Source organism: Bos mutus, chromosome 10 (genome assembly GCF_027580195.1).
Source record: "Bos mutus isolate GX-2022 chromosome 10, NWIPB_WYAK_1.1, whole genome shotgun sequence".
In the NCBI taxonomy this organism is placed as follows: domain Eukaryota; kingdom Metazoa; phylum Chordata; class Mammalia; order Artiodactyla; family Bovidae; genus Bos; species Bos mutus.
This window is the reverse complement of record NC_091626.1, coordinates 75,539,738-75,555,160: the sequence shown is the minus strand read 5'-3', so window position 1 is coordinate 75,555,160 and position 15,423 is coordinate 75,539,738. Positions and strand designations below refer to the sequence as shown.

Here is a 15,423-nt window from a genome sequence, read left to right as displayed (position 1 = left end):
TTTGTTATTCATTGGATTTTTTAAAAGAAGGGCATGTCAAGAATCAATCATTAAGGTTACTTTCCTATCCTATGAGTTTGACTCACTGGTCTATAAAGTTTACTAGATAAGTTCTTTAAGGAACAATGTGCAGTTTGTCAGGTTTCTTCCATAATGGCTGTAATACAGCCATGGAGACAAATGATCAAATAATTTGTTGGGCAGGTTCTTAGTTTGAGCAAAAACTTGGAAACTGGTCTTATGATCACCACTTCCTTTTCCTCAATTCTTACCCCTCTTGCTGCTCACCCCACCCCCACCCCGACCAAAATACAACCTCTTTTATAGAGTTAATTCAGGTCACCTTGAGTTTAATGATGATGCTCATAGATGAAACCCTCTAAGCAATTTCTCTAATGGGGACAATGAAACTGCATTGGGTATACAGGTATATATCACTTATTGCTCTAGGACCAGGCTTACTGAACTGATACAAGTTGGTGCTAAAGATCTAACTCCTGAATAAATAAATGCCTTTTTGTGGAATATCAAACTTATTCAACGACCATTAATTTAATTTATCTTAAGTAAACAGAAATTCTGATGTCATGATTAGAACGTATAACAAAATGAAATCTCAAGATGAAACCAGAAGCAAGATATTTAAAAACCATCACATCCTCATAGCTGGATGTAATCTGCTTTCTGCTAGGTTCATATAGTGATTTACTTAGCACTTATAGCTTTTAGCCCTTCCTTGTCACGTCTTATTTATACACTTTGACTAGGTACAACTTTCTGAGAGTAAAGCCTTAGATTTTCTAAACTTTTGTATTTCTCCCCTAACTCCCAACTCTGGCTCAATGTCTCTTTCACTAGAAAGAGTGAAAAAAAAAAAGATATAAGTTCTTATTTAAGCTTTGTCAGTAGTTCTGCCACCTTGAACAAGACTGGGACTGAGTCTCTGTAATGGCAAACGTACATGCCTTAAGAAATATCTATGGAGGTTATAATAATAAAGTCTCTGATGGTTAATTCTGAACCTCACTGACTCTCTCTCTTATACACATACACACTCTTCTCCCCTCCTCTCAAGTTATCTGAGCCTCTTATCACTACCTCAGGATGCAGTAAAAAGCCTCTGCTCTTCCACTACAAAGCTAAGGCCAAATTTCTACCAGAACCACTTCTACATGAGACGTGATGTATCTCTTGCTTTGTGTTACTATTTGTAAATCTGCATTTTCTGGGTATCTTATCCTTATCCTAGTTCTTGAGATCATAACCACAAAATATTGAGGCAAAAAGGTCTTTAAACAGAACCCTGTCCTGCAACCTAACTTATGCAGATAAGGAAACCAAGAGGCACACTCCTGGCCACAGAAACAGGAAACGCTGGGATAACCACCTGTTCTCCTGACATTTAGTGGAGGGCTTTCCCACTCTAACATTAAAGTTTTTCACTGAAGTAACTTTCCCCCTTTCTCTTGATAAAAGCGCCTTGATTTTCCTTCAGAGATGTGCTTGGGGGTGGCTCACGGACCCAGGCTTAGCCAATCAACATAACTAGTCATCCTGGCTGCTTTGAAGATGGAAGCCAAGTTGAGCTTAATGGGAGTCAGTTAGGACTGTCCGTCAAAGGTGTTCTTTTGTCACTGGGGTTACTAAGTCAGTAGAATTTGTGTCGAGTTGCCATCAGGCCATTGTTGCCACCAAATGGAGAGAGGCTGATGGAGGATGAAGAGCGCACAGACAAAAGCAGAGCCAGAAGCTATGAAGAATAGATTCATGCACATTTCTGCCCTTGGATCCAGCTTTATCTAAATCCAGCCACCCTTTACCTTTCAGCTACTTGAGCCAGTTTATACATGTGGCACATTTTAGATTATCAGAAATTTTCTCAGTTTACTCCCTATCTCCCTCTAGCTAAAAATGATTGTTTATTTTTTCTTTTAAAGAGAAGAATGATGATGAGGCAAAAGAGCGAAGGCAGGGTTGGGGGAAGAAGAAGAGGTGAACCATTTTGCTTTGACCTCGCTCTAGACTCTGATCGAACAAGGCAAAAATCTTGAGGATTTGGGATTTTCTAAAAAGTTGATCAGCTTTGTGCAGTGGGAGTATTGTACCAATGAAGTTTATCCAAGGTGTGATTATTGCTAATTAAAAAGTTGATCAGTGTTGTGATCCTAATAGATTAAAAAAATCACCTAACTTGGAAGACAGAGGTTTAAACATGCAATGTATATGGAACTGTGAAAAATTTATATCTTTTTTTCTAATTTGAAAAGCAAAGTACAATGTAGAATTTTTATAATGACCACACAGAGAGTAAATTTCAGTACGTTTCTTTGTGGAAAATTGAAACTCTTAAGGGAAACAAATATAAATTCATCAAAATACCCAAGAAACACATTTAGACACAAAAACCATACAGAGACCTAAGGCTTTGATAATGAAAAATGACACAAAAGTTGTTACAATCATCTGGCTAATTTAGAATTATTGGATTTAAGTAAAATTCCAAGATGCTAAAGGAGAGTGTATTTCAAATGTTGTGTGATTACAATATTCCCTTCCATTTCCATGATTCTGGCCTGTCCATCAAGGTCAGTCCAAACACTAGGTCCCCTGGAAAGTCTTCCCTAGCCTTGAGTAGTCACCTTCCCCCAAAATTCCACAGTGCTTTCTCTCCTCTCATCCACATTGTCTTTTATGTATATATGTGTTGTGTGTTATAGCCCTCACTGGACTGCAAATCATTTGAGGACAAGGTTTAAGCCTTTAACCTTGAACTCTCTATAGCACTTAGAATATTTCCTACAGAATAGGTAGTCAATACGTACATATTTGTGAATGCATTATTTCTGAAACTGACACTTTTCTATTAGAAAGGACTGACGGTGCCATATCATATGATACATAAAAATTCAGATAAAAATGGTAAGATTCAGTCATTTAACTGTTTTACCGACACAATATTTGGATATTTGAAAACATCTACTGAATTTTCCCTTTTCATCCAGATGTTTGGTGTCATAGAAACCCAGATTCAGATTTAAATGTTAGCTGTGTTTTTTTTTTTTAATCTCAGATGTATATTTGAGAGGAAGAAAATGTGGCTATTTCAGGAGATTCATTTCCACTTGAGTTCATGTGGAAGTAAACAGATTAAATTATAATAATCACATCTTTTAAAATTCAGAAAAGGTTTGAGAGATTTTAATAATAGCCAGATCCTAAGAGATTAACATGTTTGGTTGATATTTAGAGCCACAGTAGGAAGGCCTCATTAAAACGAGCAAAGAGAAAAGCACATGCTCTTTTGTAGATAAGCTAAAGGAATACTGAATGAGCCTGATGGATTATCATACAGAGATTTTAAATTTATTATCATCAAGATATAGGTAAAATAAAAGAATGGAGAAGGAATTTTTCATGAAACCAAAGTTAAGGACAAAGGAAAAAAGTGTCTTAGGACTAAGGAGAAACACTTTTTTGCATCTGCAAAGGGAAATGTTACATATACATGTATTGCAGTGATACAAAGGGAGTTCATATGGGCAGAAGCAATGAAATTAGATGATGGTCAGAAACCATCTACACTCATTCCACTTCTAAACTTCCAAAAAAACATAAAAACATATTATAAAAACACATTAGAAAACATTTGCAGATAGTAGTCAGGATTTTAAGTGCAACGAATATAATTATTTTCCTATTGACTGAGATTTTAAAGCTGAGCAGTCTTATTTTGAAAATAACAGCAATATATTCCTAAGGCTAGAGAAAGATAATTTTTATTTAACATTTGTTAGGATGCTCCCATGAGCTGCTTGACCATGCGTGTTATGCTGCCTACATGGCTAATGGGTAATCTTACCAAATGAGCCAAAGGCCACAAATAAGGCCCTGACTCATTTAACAGTCATTTCACATTTCCACACTATGACCAAATTAATATTTTATGGGGCTACTCAGTTCTACAGCCAGACCACTTTTCCAAAAAATTGAATTTCGTGCTTATTTATTTTATGGATCATTTGTTGAAATAGATTTCAAAACAGGCTTTGGCTATTTAGATTTTTCAGTGAACTGCAAAAACAAAACTTACAGACTCAGAGTTTTAGGAGTAGAAGTCAGAAATCATTTAATACAAACTTTCTCAGTTTATGTCTAATGAAACTCAGGCTGCAGTGAAGTGGCTTGCCCTAAACTTGGTTGGCCTCCTCCTTTTTAAAAGATATCCCTGACTTCCTCAGAGAGAACAAATTTCATACTTATATAACCCCAAAGAACATTTCTTACAGAACATCTTATTTCTACCTAGGAATCATGAATACCAGTAGCCAGATTTTACCCTGTAAATTACTTAATTCTTGTATCCCATATATTCCCATGTAATCCTATTTTTCTTCATTAGCCACACTGCATTGTAAATATTTACTTATTTGTCAGTTTCTCCTATTGCACTCTGTGCTCCTTGAAAGCAGGGACTGACTATCCATACTTTATTTCCAGAATCTAGTTCACTGCTTAGCATGCCATGGTATCAATACGTGCATGTAGAATTAATCAAATTTTAGAATGCAAACAAGTGAATTTTTTGCATCCTAAAAATACTATTTTGAAAAAAGAGAAAAGGAAGTTGGTTGAGTTGAAAGCTAGATAGCAAATGAGAAGGGAGATTTAAGGAAGGAGACACTCAACAAGGCAGATAACACCAACCACTCACTCACGTCAAACAGTGAAATAGTGAAAAATCAGCTCTTATTTAAAACAAAAGTATAACTTCATAACATAGAGTACTAAGTAGAAATTGGCAAATTCAGATGGTGCCACTAAGGAACTATGGAAAAGAAATAAGTACATAGGACTTTTCACTAACATTTAATTTCTTCTTGTTAAAAAGGCTAAGGAGTTGCTTTAAAGATATATATATCTAGACCACTTAGATACTTGTAACTAATCTTATGACAACAATCCTACTGAACAGGCCCAGACACAGTGGCATATGAGACTGAACTAGAAAAAAAAGTTAGCTTAGCTCTTAACTTGGGACTTCTCTGGTGGTTTAGTGGCTAAGACTCCACGCTCCCAATGCAAGGGCCCTGGGTTTGATCCCTGGTCAGGGAACTAAATCCCACATGCTGCAACTAAGAGTTCACTTGTTGCAACTAAGAACTGGCGCCAAATAAATACATATATAAAAATAAAAATACTTTTTAAAATCCATTAGATTTCTTTAGTAATGTGAAAAAAGTCTGGATAAAAAATTGTAGGGTAAATATTAAAGAATTATGGAGCAAATTTACAAGGAATAATAAACAATTCCAGTATATTTAGTCCAATTTCATTTGCATGGACCATGCTATAAATAATTTTGTCTGATTTACTTTACAATGCACTGAAAGTCTTACTTGACAAGAGAAAGTTAACATGGATTTAAAGAGGAAGAAATTGTTTAAAGAAACCAAGGGTTATCTCTTTTTCAAAAAGGTTATTATCTCTAGAGTAAGCAATGGAAATGTTGTGGATATTATCTTCTTTGCTCATCTCAGAGTACAGGATAAGAGAATGGGGTTAATGATAAGCTAAAAAGTCATAAGAAGGAAGTAGCTATAAACTGTTGACTTCTTGTGATGCACAGTGGGGTGGTTAAAAAGAAAACTTTAGTAGTGACTGAGCATTTCTTGTACAATCTTACAGAGGTATTAATCAGAGTGGCTATGATGAAATAGAACTCCTTAATGAGAGGTAATTCTTTGATTTTACAGTTCACCAAGATAAAAATTATAAGGTTTTAAACACTAGCATTAGGAAATTGGTTGAGAGGTTTCTCATCGGCTTCTTTTTCTAATATACACAGAGCTTTTTTTTTGCATGTAAATGAGCATGGGATACAATTATTTACTTAGAGATACACTCTTTAAAAAGAGAAGTGAGTTAAAAGAAAAACTTGTCTTTTAAAAAATTATAGCTCCATGTTCTCCAAATGTTTTGGAATTTATCTGACTTTTAAAACTATAGGAGAAAGACCATTATCAGTCTGTCTAGGAATTACAAAAATATAAGCCAAAGATATTACCCAATTGTTTACCTTAGTTATGCACCATACTAGTAAATAAAGAAATCAATTGGTACCATAACAAAAACATGCCTAACTGAGCCATCAAAAAAGGTCAGTTAGCAGTATTTATTTTGGAATTCCCCAGTTTTATCTTATCAATTTGTTTTTCCTTCCCTTTTTAAGCGCAGTCTGTTTAGTGAAAGCTAACTACAGCAAGATGGAGACAGAACAAGGTACCACCACATGTATCTATGATAATGGACCCACCTGCCAGTGTAAGATACACAGGACACTCGGGTTTGATCCCGAGGTTGGGAAGATCCTTGGAGAAGAAAATGGCACCCCACTGCAGTATTCCTCCCTGGAAAGTTCCATGGACAGAGGAGTCTGACAGGCTACAGTCTATGGAGTCACAAAGAGTCGGACACGACTGAGCACAAGCAGCCCAATGTGCATATAATGGCCCCATTACCATTCTACCCAAGCTGTAGAACACGCAGATACTCAACATAAAGGGTGTTTCTAAGGAGATGAAAAAACACCAGTTTGTGAGTTTCTAATTTGTATTTAGAGCAAATGAATTCATCTGTAAGTAGATGAATGTCTACTTCAAAATGTCTTTTGAACATACCTGTGACTATTATTTTGCCAACAAAGGTCCATCTAGTCAAGGCTATGGTTTTTCCAGTGGTCATGTATGGATGTGAGAGTTGGACTGTGAAGAAGGCTGAGCGCCAAAGAATTGATGCTTTTGAACTGTGGTGTTGGAGAAGACTCTTGAGAGTCCCTTGGACTGCAAGGAGATCCAACCAGTCCATTCTGAAGGAGATCAGCCCTGGGAGTTCTTTGGAAGGAACGATGCTGAAGCTGAAACTCCAGTACTTTGGCCACCTCATGCGAAGAGTTGACTCATTGGAGAAGACTCTGATGCTGGGAGGGATTGGGGGCAGGAGGAGAAGGGGACAACAGAGGATGAGATGGCTGGATGGCATCACTGACTCGATGGATGTGAGTCTGAGTGAACTCTGGGAGTTGGTGATGGACAGGGAGGCCTGGCGTGCTGTGATTCATGGGGTCACAAAGAGTTGGACATGACTGAGCAACTGAATTAACTGAACTGATGACCATGTATAGGCCACCTCATGCGAAGAGTTGACTCATTGGAAAAGACCCGATGCTGGGAGGGATTGGGGGCAGGAGGAGAAGGGGACAACAGAAGATGAGATGGCTGGATGGCACCACCGACTTGATGGACATGAGTTTGAGTGAACTCTGGGAGTTGGTGATGGACAGGGAGGCCTGGCGTGCTGCAATTCATGGGGTCACAAAGAGTCGGACATGACTGAATGACTGAACTGAACTGAACTGATGACTATGTATCTTCTGGTAATTATGTATATAAGATCATAAACTAATCCATGTTGTAAGCAAAGAAAATGAAAAAATATATGCACTTAAAAATATATCTATGACTCTGAATATCTTTTGACTAAACATTTACTCATTCAAGGTAAAAGTGATCAAATATTGAAATAACAAACCATTTGATAGTATTTAATCTTTTTAATTTTTTTTAAGCATTTAACCTTTCACCATGATAATTAAATGCTATGCTAAATACATCAAAATAAATTTAAAATGTATGGACTAATATACAGAAACAGAAATTAAAAGTTTCATGTAAAATAATAAGGGTATATGCTAGAATATATTTAGAGTATACTTAAATATTAGCGTGTGGCTATTTTCTTTCTAATTTGCATAGCAAACCAGAAAATAGTAAGAAAAAGCTCTTCTTAACTTGGGTAGCTAAGCTGACCTTGGCAGAAAGTATTTGCATCTGCTTATCAACTTGGATAAAGGAAAGAAGAATAATAGGGGACATATTAAAAATATGAATATTTAAAATTACTGCACTGGCCATATTTTTCCAATCCATTAAGTGATAAGATTTATAGAAAACAATAGCTACTTCTTATTCCTTCTGCTTTGTATATTAGAAATTGATAGTATATTTTTACATTCTTAGAAAAAAGAATTTTATTTTTGCACAAAAGTATTTCTTACAAGGATTTAAGAAGTCCTGAAAGGGGTTGTCTCTACAAAAACTGAACGTTAAAAGGACAGATCTTTAATGTAGCTGAATTCAACTGGTATGAAGCACTATGGCGAGCATCTGCTCTAATTAGTTGAGCATCCATTCTGATTGCTGTTGTTTGTTTGTTGCTTAGTCTTTAAGTTGCATCCAACTCTTTTGCAACCCTGTGGACTGTAGCCCATCAGGCTGCTCTATCCATGGGATTTCCCAGGCAAGAAGTGGGAAATCCCATGGAGTGGGTTGTCATTGCCTTCTTCAGCAGATCTTCCTGATCCAGAAATTGAACCCACGTCTCCTGCAGTAGCAGGCAATTTCCTTACCACTGAGCCACCTGGGAAGCCATTCTGATTGTCAGTGCCTGTTCATTTGCATATTACTTGTGACTTTTGTTCATGATGGACAGTGCCCTCTGATATTTCTGATACATGCATGGCAAGGTTTTTTTTCCCCTTTGACCACACCATACAGCATGTAGGATCTTAGTCCCATATCAAGGATTGAACTCTCATCCCTGCTTTGGAAGTGCACTGGACTGCCGAGGAAGTCCTCATGTGTTGTATTTTTAGCAGATGAACTCAAATTTGACCCGTATTCTACCATAATACAAAAAGCATTGATATTTCAGAGTAAGGTGAGTTGATCAATTGACCATAAGGGAATAATAAAGTTTTTCATTTTAAACAAGGTATTTTGAAGTATTCAACACCATGAATATTCAGGTGTTACTGATTGAATCATATGCATTATTTAAATATTTAAATAATTTAAATACTCTTATTTGAGTAATCGGGAATATAACCTTATGCAACATAAGCTGAGTGGGTTTAGTTCTCTAAGAAGTTAGCAAAACACTTAAGGATTGCCACATGGTGAGAAATAAACCACAAATGGCCTTTAGATTCTAGTGGAAAATCATGAAGTAAAATCCAAGGTCTTATTCCATGTATATTCCATGAAAGTATTGATTATGCTTTTATCTAAATAAGCACATTTTCTTAAGCAAGATAAGAGTCATTTTTAGCAAGAGGTAATAGGAGGAGTCAAAAATTATCTCAAAGAATTAACAAATGTGAACAAAAATTACCATCAACTCATGACTCTGACCCCTTATATAAGATCATTTCTTGGATTTGATCTGGATATTGAAAGAAAGTAGACTGACAAACTCTCCTTTGCACAGACCCACTTACAAATCAGCATCCATTTAGTACCAATGTTTCTAACCTGATAGAAACTAAAGAAAAGACTTTTTCAATTCAGATGTTAGAACATTTAAAATTGTGTTCAGTGAAGGAAATACAGAAGGGAAAGAAATTCAAAAGGAAATTCAGAAAGAAATGTATTAACCCCTACTTTTTCATCTTTTCTAACCTAATCAGCCCATTTTTAAATGGCCTAGGGACACACTGGACTTCTCAGGTGGCACCAGCAGTACAGAATCTGTTGTCAATGCAGGAGACTCAAGAGACTCAGATTCAGTCTCTGGGTTGGGAAGATACCCTGGAGTAGGAAATGACAACCCACTCCAGTATTCTTGGCTGGAAAATTCCATGGGCAGAGAAGCCTGGCAGGCTGCAGTCCATGGGTCCGCAAAGAACTGGACACAACTGAGTACTAACTCACTCAGGAATATCCTCTTATAAGGAATGAATACTGTGTGCATTATTTATCATAGCGATGTTTGTACAATTCTACAAACATTGAAAACATTGATGGATAGATGCCAGGTCTTACGCTAGAAGACTTCCCTGGTGGCTTAGTGGTAAAGAATCTGCTTGCCAATGCAGGAGACACAGGATTGAACCTTAGGTCAAGAAGATCCCCTGGACAAGGATATGACAACCTACTCCAGTATTCTTGACTGGGAAGACCCATGGACAGAGAAGCCTGGTGGGCTACAGTCCATGGGGTTGCAGAGAGTCAGACAAGACTTAGTGACTAAACAACAATAACAGCACGGACTAGAAATTTAAGAATCCTGGTGTCTGGAGGAATGGAGGAACTGTTAGAAATTGAGGTGGGTATTTTCACACTTGACTGGATATGCTCTCTTTTCTCTTCCTCAAGCTCCTAAACACATTCATCCTTTTAAGTGACTGAAATGCTAATGATGTTATTGAACTTAGAATAACTCTCTGGAGATATTCCTTTCTTTTAACTCCTTGGACATTTGGGAATACAATTCATAGTAAGTATAAATATTATAAGTTGAATTATTTCAGGACCCTGCTATTTGCTAAATTGAGTTCTTTCATAAGATAATGTTCTTACAAAGCAATTAATTCCCTCAGTGGACTAATGCTCTTCTATATTTCTTTATGAACAAGTTCAGATGTTTACAGGAAATGCCAAATTAAACATTCTGATGGACTTATTAATGAGTGCTTGGGTTTTCATCTGTGTTTTTTTCACAGCTGTATATCCAGCTTCTAGAAAAGTGCTTGCGAGACCGGTACAAGCTCAATAAATATTTGGTTAAGTGAGTAAATAAAGGAATATGTTTCCGGGCTTGACCTGAGACTGAAGTATGAAGTGTCTCATTTCAAGCGCACGTGGGAAGCAGGAGAAATATAAGTGTTTAGGCTTTTTACCTTGTCACATTCATAGTTAGAACCACCTAGCTGGGAGGAGGCACATGGCAAGGGGATGGAAGTTTCTGCATGTTACAGATTTAAAAGCAGACTCTGTCAATTTATTTACACTACTGAAAATCTGATTTTTTTTTTTTCCAAAAAAGGAATGATACATTTCTAGGCCCATATTGACTAAGATAAAGGGGGAAAAACCTGTAGAAAGCCCCACAGCACTTGTAACAATAGTCTAGGCTGAAGTATATGGCTGTCACACTAAGGCAGTAACACTTTCCATGATTTAAACCCTAGTGGGTAAACATTTGAATTTAAAGTGTAGATACGTTTTGGAAACACTCAGCCAACTCAGGAAACACATGTGCTATGGTGCCATCAGGTCACACTTCAGGTGGAGCCCTGGGAAATTTTTTGGAAAATACTGGTAGAAATAGATTGGAATAGAGAGAGAGAGGGTGCATAAATCCATTAGCGATTGCATTTATAGCTCTTCCCATCTGTCATTTTCAAAGCATTTTTCTAATATTAGCTGCTGAAGTTCTAAGTGCACATGGCACACACCCATTGTCTCCTTGCACTTGGTAAAGGTAAAGAATGGAATGCAGGAAGCAGAAGCGAGTTACCATTTGTCTGTGATCCGGACAGAATGAAATGCAGGGACTTAAACCTTGTGTTCTCAATGTCTTTCCCTATGCTGAAAATCTATGAGGCCAACTATTTCCTATGAATAATTTTTGCCTTTCAACAAAATCTTCATTCTTACTCTCTACATAGATTAGAGAGAAAGCTGACAGTATGAAAACACTGCTGAAGTACCCATTATAACATAATCTATTACATTGAAGACTTGATTATACCAACTCGAGGCAAGAAAGACCAACTTAGAGAAAGAAAGAATCACGTGATGCTGGCAAGATTTAATTAATTATATGAACTCTACAGTTACCATCAAAACCATGCAACACAATGCATTTCTAAGGTATTTGTTTCAATTTGACATAAGCAAAAAGATTCTGTAGTTTAATTAAACTCATACCTCTCTACCTCTCTAGAATCTAGGTGACATTATAGAGTTTACTTATGACCAAGACAAATAAATGGTCTAAATCATTTAACAAAATTGTCTGAAGAAACAAATAGCCATAATTTAGGATGATTACACCACTAGGCCAGTTATTTTAAACTTAAAAATGGGTGCTATTTTAAACTTAAAAATGGATATATGACTCCTAGAACTAGAACATAAGATCCTTGAAGAGTAGGGATTTGAAAGAGACAATTAGGAAAATTTCACTGAATGAACTTTGCTCCTACCCAGGCTACACTTGCACTTGAGTAAGTGAGCTGGGGATCTGGAAGCTTCTTGTGGCTAATGTCTGCAACACGCTGCGATAATGACCAAGAGACTAATCGTTCAAGTGAAAAAAGGCTTGGCAAGTGCAAGGAAAAAGGAGCTTACAGTTACTCATGCAGTGAAATTTTTAAAAAAGAAAAACTTTTAAAGAAATCCAGGCCATATCTCATGAGGGGAAGAAGAAACTAAAAAAATTTAAGAGACAAAGCCAGTCTATACAGATTAGAATAATATATGCACAAATCTCTGGAGAAACTCTATTATATCACAATTAATGCAGAGACTGCAATCAAGCCAGGCTAATTTCAATAGATTCCAAGTTTTGAACAGTTCGTAGACTATCCAAGTGGGAATTTGGCCAGGACGCTGGGGTTAATAATTCATTTTGAGAGAGGCTAATTCTTTGGGAGGCAGCCCACTCTGCAGGAGGAAGCATTTGGCCCATGTGAGCAAATTTGCTCTTCAAGATCACCCTCTATTAGCTCCACAAGACACTGTTTTTTGGGTGTGGGGGTGGGGGTCAGTTTACTTTCTCATGCATATAGAAATATTTATCATGTTTTCAATAATTATATATTAATATCAGATGAATGATTCAAATATATTCACGAAATGTTTGGATTCTTAAAGAATAATTTTCATGCTAACTTTCCATTACCATGATCTGAGTATAGAATTATCATTGGTGTACTGTGGTAAAATATACAAACTGTGTAATCAGATGGTTCTGGTGTTTAATCTTGGCTTCATGGATTAGGAACTGGGAAACTTTGAAAATGCTACCAAACCACGCTAGGACTCAGGTTCACCACTCATAAAATACAAAAATTAATGGTGCCTACCTCAGAGGGGTCTCATGAAGCTTAAATAAGTCACTTGTTAATTGAACAAACAGTTTTGAGTGCCAGGAACTGTTACAGCTACTGGGAATACAGTAACAAAAGAGACAAGTTCCTGACCCCCATGAAACTTACATTCTGAGAGGGGACATAGGCATTAAACCAAAAATATAGCATTTGCCTGAAGGTGATAAGTTTTATGAAAAAATAAACTTCATTGAGGTTATTTCTACACCAAGATAGAAAGTGAACAGGGGAATTGATCTCTTATATAGGGTGGTCAGGGAGAGCATTTTGAGAAGGTGACATCTAAGCAGAGAAGGTCAGCGCCAGCTAGAACGCAGTGGGAGGAGCAGGAGGCCTGTGTCCTACAGCACAGAGAGGGGCGAAGTGCAAGGACAGGGCTGGAAAAGCAGCTGGTGTCGACCACTCCAGGTGCTGCAGGTCATCTTAAAGGAACAGAGTGCTAAGATGCTGTCTGGCACATAATAATCAAACACATAACAAACTATAGCTATTTATTTATTCATATTGAGTAAAGAGTCACCAATCAGAATCCCTCATGTTTTCCATTGCTCTGCCAGGTCACTGGCAGTTTCCACATCAGTCCTGTCATCTTAACATAGCTGATTCCTAACCTCTGGTACCTTAACACATTTTAAAAGTCCAATGACAGATGAATGCATAAAGAAGATGTGGCACGTATATACAATGGAATATTATTCAGTCATAAAAAGGAATGAAATTTGGTCATTTCTAGAGATGTAGATGGACCAAGAGTCTGTCATACTGAGTGAAGTAAGTCAGACAGAGGAAAACAAATATCACGTATTAATGCATATATATGGAATCTAGAAAAATGGCACAGATGAACCTATTTCTAGGGTAGGAATAGTGATACAGACACAGAGAACAGACATGTGGACAAAGTGGGGGAAGAAGAGGGTGGAATTAACTGGGAGATTGGAACTGACATGTTTATACTACCAGGTATAAAACAGACAGCTCATGGGAACGTGCTATATAGCGCAGAGAACACAGCTCAGGGCTCTGTGCTGACCTAGATGGGTGGGATGGGGCTGGTGGTGGTGGCAGGAGGCTCACGAGGGAGGGGATTCAGGTAAGCATATAGTAGATTCACTTCATTATACAGCAGAGACTAACAGAACATTGTAAAGCAAGTATACTCCAATAATAAAAGAAAATGCTTGTGGACCTCACAGGGGTTTCCAAACACGAATGTTTTCTCAGATGTGTGGGCTTTTTTTATACCTTGCCTGGTAACTGGTCTTAAAAGTGATGGGTTCTTTAATTGTGAATAAAGTGATGGTGATGGTTTAGTCACTAAATTGTGTCCGACTCTCACGACCCCATGGATTGTAGCCCATCAGGCTCCTCTGTCCACGGAATTTCCCATGCAAGAATACTTAAGTGGGTTGCCATTTCCTTCTCCTGGGGATCTTTCCGACCCAGGGATTGAACCTGGGTCTCCTGCATTGCAGGTGAATATTTTTTTTTTACCATCTGAGCCACCAAGAAAGCAGAATAAGGTGAGAGCAGGTGCAAAACGAATCTTCACCTGAGATGTGTAGTGGGAGATAATTAGTACAGAGTCCGTTGTGTTTCCCCAGAAACAGCAGAAATTGAGTGCTACTTCGTACTGAGCTGATTTAGAAGAAAATCTTTCACTGGTTTTCAAGTCTCTGACTACAGTTCAATACAAATCACCACCAGCACCCCCACAATATACAGCATGAGTCATTCATACTCCTCCCAAAACTTGCATGGCTCCATGTCACCAATAAAACAGACTTCTGGCCTGTAGTGAAAGGCCTTTCACAATCTGGCCTCAACCCATTTTTCCAAACTTATATCCCATTACTCTATAACACACATATAAAGCCCTAACCAAATCACACTGGCTTCTTTGTTCACTTTATTCCTATATCATTGCCATCAAAATCTTCCCATATTGTAGATATTTCAAATGTCCACCATTATTTTGGGCTTTCTTCCCATTTTATACACACAGAAGCCTATGTTTCCCAGTCCCTCTGCGTCTCTCTTTCCCAGGAATTGGGCAGGACCATATGACTAGTTCTAGACAGAGGACTGTGATTGAGGGGACCTGTGCTTTTTTGGAGCTGATGAATTCACTTGCAGATGTGAACTTCCCAGCCCTCTCTCTTGCTGCTGCAGTCATGGGGGTACTTGTTGAGACGGAGGTGCCACAAGATGCAAGGACCATATATGCTAAACTTGCATGTGGAGGACAGTTGCTTCCGACAGTAGAATGAATGCATGGCTGAGTCTGTGTGACCAAGAGATAAATCCTCATTATGCTAAGCCACTGAGATTTTGGTGATATTTGTCAAAGCAGCATAACATAGCCTATTCTGATTGATATGCCATTCTTTAAGATCTTTGATCACCACTTTGAAGTGATTCTTGCTCTCTTTTCCAAAAAAAACTAATATGAATACATTTTTTTTTAGATG

At 37.5% G+C, this 15,423-nt stretch overlaps 1 protein-coding gene and 1 pseudogene across 5 annotated transcripts in view; one reads left to right on the top strand and one right to left on the bottom strand.

Annotated features, from left to right (window-relative positions):
* The window catches only part of MEIS2 (Meis homeobox 2), a 223,587-nt gene that overhangs the window by 74,964 nt on the left and 133,200 nt on the right, over nt 1-15,423 (bottom strand). The gene's annotated exons all lie outside the window — the stretch shown is intronic.
* Nucleotides 2,080-2,156, top strand: LOC138989646 (U4 spliceosomal RNA; annotated as a pseudogene).